The 5,573-nt window shown below is 45.5% G+C and overlaps 1 long non-coding RNA gene across 1 annotated transcript in view; it reads right to left on the reverse strand.

The window, feature by feature from the left end:
* Positions 1 to 2,840: 2,840 nt before the first annotated feature.
* The window catches only part of LOC122559816, a 16,505-nt gene continuing 13,772 nt past the window's right edge, over positions 2,841 to 5,573 (reverse strand). Inside the window, exon 3 of the long non-coding RNA XR_006314558.1 lies at positions 2,841 to 3,024. This is a non-coding gene — a long non-coding RNA (uncharacterized LOC122559816). The remainder of the gene's footprint in view (positions 3,025 to 5,573) is intronic.

Consider the following 5,573-nt stretch of genomic DNA (forward strand, 5'->3'; position numbering starts at 1 on the left):
ATATTTATTCTTCAAACAACATTATGATCTGATTATTATTATATTACTGTTGATGGGAGTTTGCACAAATCTTTTGCACCATTTCCGACATTGCAAAATAAAGTAGTTTATTGATCATAAAATGCCTTTAATATGAAATGCAAGTCTTTCTCCTTTCTGTCACACTAATATTAAAAATCAGTGGCATCTTCACAGATTCATTTATTTTCATTATAGACCATTATTTACTCTCCTAACTGGACAGGAACAGAAATAAGACAACACTTTTTAAGTGACACTGTCAGATCTAATTTCTGCAATTTATTTTAATTTTAGTATGTAATCTCCCACTCCCTACCCCGAAACTGCCTGCTTCAACTGAGAATATCGAGTCTTCCTGCACAAGTTTCCCGTGTGTTTTACAAAGTACATGATTTTAATATCATCAGATGGCAAATATTTTAAAATGAAGTTCTGCAGCTGATGCACTGGCCCTGGATTCTGTCTGCAGACAATTGGCAGAAATCAGTAGCCAGTATCAATGAGGCTTCAAGCACACTTTGCCCTCCCCCACCAGAATATCAGCCCATTTTATGAAAGCATCATAGACCAGCCAGTTGCTGGACTGATTCAATATGCATTAACAACGATGACTTGACCTAATCAACGTTCTTGATGAAGACCATGGACAGACTTTCTCCTCATGGCATCTTCCATCACTAGCAGTGACATTATATAAGAATTGGGCTAAAGTCTTGATTCTAATAAGATGATTCCAATTGTAAGGATGGGACCCTGTAGTTTGGTGCAAGAGCTGAACATACACTTAAGTGCTTGCAAACTGTTACTGGTTTATAGAATCATAGAGTGGTCAGTGTAGAGTAGAGGGGATTACGGTGTTAAAAGCAAGATAGCAGGCGTGCACTCCATCTCTCGTTACTCCCACTACTCTACTGACCACATAACATAACTTTAAATGTTCCAGTTAGTTTCCAACATGGACAGTTTGATATTTTCGCTATATTAGGCTCAAAATCTATCCTATTCATTTTATAAACAACAAAGTGATTGATTTAGTGTGAAACAAAATGGATTTGGCAAAGCTGTAAAGCTAATTAACATACAGTTTTAACCGTGAATGTATAAATCTCAAACATTCTAAATACCTCAAATGCACTCACATGTAAAATTAACACCCAGAAAAATAGAAAACAAATGTGCTTCTCTCTGCAGAAATTTACCTTGAAACAAGAAATGCTTTGAGTCACAGAGTCATAGAGATGTACAGCGAGTCAATAATAGTTAGTTCATGCAGGCAAGATACATAAGGTGCAGACTGCTCAGAAGGTTGTTGGTTTGGCATTCTAGGACATGTAGGAAGGTATCACAAACATAGGCAGTTGTCTCTTGGATCTTTGCAACCTCCAGTTTACTTGGAAAACATAGTATTGAGAAAACGTCTAGTCTCTCTTCAAGGAGACAATGAATTGAATTTATTGTCACGTGCACTGAGGCACAGTGAAAAACTTTGTTTTGTGAGCAATACAGGCAGATCATAGAGTTAAGTAGCATAGATAAATAAATAATAGGTAAACAGCAGCAAAAACAAAAACACAGGTACAGGCAAATGTAAGGGGTTTGTGAGTCCATTCAGTATTCTAACAACAATAGGGTAGAAACTGTTTTGAAACCGGCTGGTGCATATATTCAGGCTTCTGTACCTTCTCCCCGATGGTAGAGGTTGTAGAAAAACATTGCCAGGGTGGGATGGATCTTTGAGACTGCTGGCGGTTTTTCCTTGACAGCGGGCTTGGTAGATGGATTCTATAGATCGGAGATTGGCCTTTGTGATTGTCCGGGCCGAGTTTGCCATTCTCAGTAACTGTCTCCGATCTTGAATGGTACAATTGCCATACCAGGGAGTGATACATCCAGACAGAATGCTCTTGATGGCGCACCTATAAAAGTTGGCAAGGGTATTCGCCGTCATACCAAATTTCCTCAGCTGCCTGAGGAAGAAGAGATGTTGTTGGGTCTTTGTAACCAGTGCATCCACATGAAGAGTCCAAGAAAGCTTGTTGTGGATGACCACTCCCAGGAGCTTGACACTCTCCACTCGTTCTGCCTCTGTGCTGTTAATGTGTAGGGGGGAATGAGTAACATCCCGCCGAAAGTCAATAATGATTTCCTTGGTTTTGCCAGCATTGAGAGCTAGGTTGTTCTCAGTGCACCATTTTTCCAGGTCTGTAGTCTGTTTCATCACCATCTGAGATTCAACTAACTCGGGTGGTGTCATCAGCTAACTTGTAAATGGCATTAGTCTGGTATTTGGTGATGCAGTCATGGGTATACAGTGAGTACAGTAGGGAGCTGAGTACGCACCCCTGGGGGGGCCCCAGTGTTGAGTGTTAGTGACAATGAAATATTGTCCCCAATCTTCACTGATTGTGGCCTGTGGGTCAGGAAACTGAGGATCCAGTTGCAGAGAGTGGGGCTTAGTCTGAGATCACTAACTTTAGTAATCAGTCTCAAGGGGATAATAGCGTTGAAGACTGAATTGTGGTCAATGAATAGGATTCTTATGTAGCTGTTCTTGGTGTCAAGATGTTCTAGGGAGGAGTGAAGGGCAAATGATGTGGCATCTGACATGGATCTGTTGGTCCGATAGACAAATTAGAGTGGGTCAAGAGTAGTGGGGAGACTGGAGTTGATTAATACCATGACCAGCCTTTCAAAGCACTTCATGACCACCGAAGTTAGGGCTACTGGGTGGTAGTCATTGTGACAGGTTGCATGAGCCTTCTTAGTCACAGGGGTGGTGTTGGCCCTCTTGAAACAGGCAGGGACAGTTGCCTACTGCAGGGAGGGTTGAAGATGTCTGAGAAGACCTCTGCCAGTTGATCTGGGCGTGCTCTGATTGCATGGCCTGGTACTCTGTATTGGTCCCATCGCTTTCTTGGATTCACAGGAAGGAAACCTGATCTGACCTCTGATGCAGTGACTGCTGGGTTAGGCTTGTCAGGACTTGTCAGAAGAGGGGTCACACTAGGGACAGAACAAGAGCATTTTTTTAGAAACAGGGGAGCTGAGCTGGGAGCTCCTTCCCTGCAGCAGACTATGTCAAATAGCATCCAAAACAGAAACTGGAAAATGAAAGTCATTAACCCAGGTACAGGCCTCCAGTAATTAGCAAGACACATGACTTGTAAGAAATGCCTTGTTAACAAAAATATTCCAATATTCTTTTCATTGACCTCTTTAAAAAAAATCCAGATTTCCACAATCCTTTAAAACCAAGTTCACAAAAATTTATTAAACATGTAGACTTTATGACATTATTTTATCCTGGGTGTAGCTACTGGGCAAGTATGAAAGGAGCTCTGTCATTAGCGAATTGCAAAGAACCAGAGCCAGGGTCTATGGGGCTCCAGGTAAGATGTTCTCTTTGACCATCCTCTCTGTATAGTTATATGAAAAAAATACTGCTGTTGATACATTCACAAGAGTGTAGATCTCATCTCACTATAGTTCCTACCTAAAAGGAAGCCTTTGGGCCAATCATGCTTCAAAAATGATCTAAAACAGATACTTAGCATAACCCACACCCTTGCCTTTGCCCTCAAGCTTTGCAAATATCTTTCTCTTCTTCCATTTAAAAGCCACAATTGAATCCACCTCCACCATACTCTCAAGCTTTGTATTCCAAATCTTTTTTGCTGCATTAAAAAGGATTTTCCTTGTATCACTTTTAGTTTGACTCATTTTTCCAGCAGGCAAAAGTAAGCAGAGTCAAGAGTGTGATGCTGGAAAAGCACAGCAGGTCAGGCAGCATCTGAGCAGGAAAATCCTAGCATTTCAGGCAAAAGCCATTCATCAGGAATGAGGCTGGGAGCCTTGGGGGTGGAGAGATAAGTGGGAGGTAGTTAGGGCTGGGGGAAGATAGCTGAGAGTGCTATAGGTGGATGGAGGTGGGAGTAAAGGTGATAGATCAGAGAGGAGAATGAAGTGGATCGGTGGGAAGGAAGATTGGCAGATAGGACAGGTCATGGGGGCAGTGCTGAACTGGAAGTTTGAAACTGGGGGAAGGTGGGGAAGGGGAAAAGAGAAAACTGGTGAAATCCACATTGATGCCATGGGGTTGGAGGGTCCCAAGGCGGAAGATGAGGTGTTCTTCCTCCAGGCTTTGGGAGGTAAGGGAGTGGCGATGGAGGAGGCCCAGGACCTGCATGTCCTCGGCAGGGTGGGAAGGGGAGTTGAAGTGTTCAGCCAAGAGCAGTGGGGTTGATTGGTATGGGTGTCCCAGAGATGTGCTCTGAAGCGCTCTGTGAGTAGGCATCCTAACTCCCCAATGTACAGGAGACCCCATCAGGAGCAACGGATACAGTAAATGACATGTGGAAGTGCTGGTGAAACTTTGATGAATGTGGAAGGCTCCTTTGGGGCCTTGGGCGGAGGCGAGAGGGAGGTTTGGGTGCAGGTTTTGCAATTCCTTCGGTGGCAGGGGAAGGTGCCGGGAGGGGAGGGTAGGTTGGTTGAGTGGTGGGGGGCAGTGGCGTGGACCTGATGAGGTAGTAGCAGAGGGAACGGTCTTAATGGAAAACAGATGGGGTGGGGAGGAAAATATATCTCTGGTGGGGGGTCCGTTTGTAGGTGGCAGAAATGTCCCGCACCTCCGCCCTCGAACCCCACCTCTCCAACCACAACAGGACAAACTCACCCCGGTCCTCACCTTCCACTCCACCAACCTCCGTATACATCATTTCCACTATCTTGGGGAGTCAGGATGCCTACTCGCAGAGCGCTTCAGAGAACATCTCCGGGACACCCGTACCAATCAACCCTCACCACCGAACACTTCAACTCCCCCTTCCATTCTGCCGAGGACATACAGGTCCTGGGCCTCCTCCATCGCCACTCTCTTACCTCCCAAAGCCTGGAGGAAGAATGCCTCATCTTCCACCTTGGGATCCTCCAATCCCACGGCATCTAAGTGGATTTCACCAGTTTCCTCATTTCCTCTTTCCCACCTTCCCCCAGTTCCAACCTTCCAGCTCAGCACCACCTCCATGACCTGTCCATCTTCCTTCCCACCTATCGACTCCATTCCCCTCACTGACCTATCACCATTACCCCCACCCTCCATCCACCTTTCACACTCTCAGCTACCTTCCCCTGGCCCCACACCTCTCCCATTTATCTCTCCACCCCCGAGGCTCCCAGCCTCATTCCTGATGAAGGGCTTTTGCCCGAAACATCGATTTCCCTGCTCCTCGGATGCTGTGCTTTTTCAGCAGAAAGTGAGGACTGCAGATGCTGGGGATCAGAGCTGAAAATGTGTTGCTGGAAAAGCGCAGCAGGTCAGGCAGCATCCAAAGAGCAGGAGAATCGATGTTTCGGGCATGAACCCTTCTTCAGGAATGAGGAAAGTGTGCCAAGCAGGCTAAGATAAAAGGTAGGGAGGAGGGACTTGGGGGAGGGGCGTTGGAAATGCGATAGGTGGAAGGAGGTTAAGGTGAGGGTGATAAGGTGAGAGTGATAGGCTGGAGTGGGGGTGGGGGCGGAGAGGTCAGGAAGAAGATTGCAGGTTAGGAAGG

This window comes from Chiloscyllium plagiosum, chromosome 19, assembly GCF_004010195.1.
Source record: "Chiloscyllium plagiosum isolate BGI_BamShark_2017 chromosome 19, ASM401019v2, whole genome shotgun sequence".
NCBI lineage: Eukaryota > Metazoa > Chordata > Chondrichthyes > Orectolobiformes > Hemiscylliidae > Chiloscyllium > Chiloscyllium plagiosum.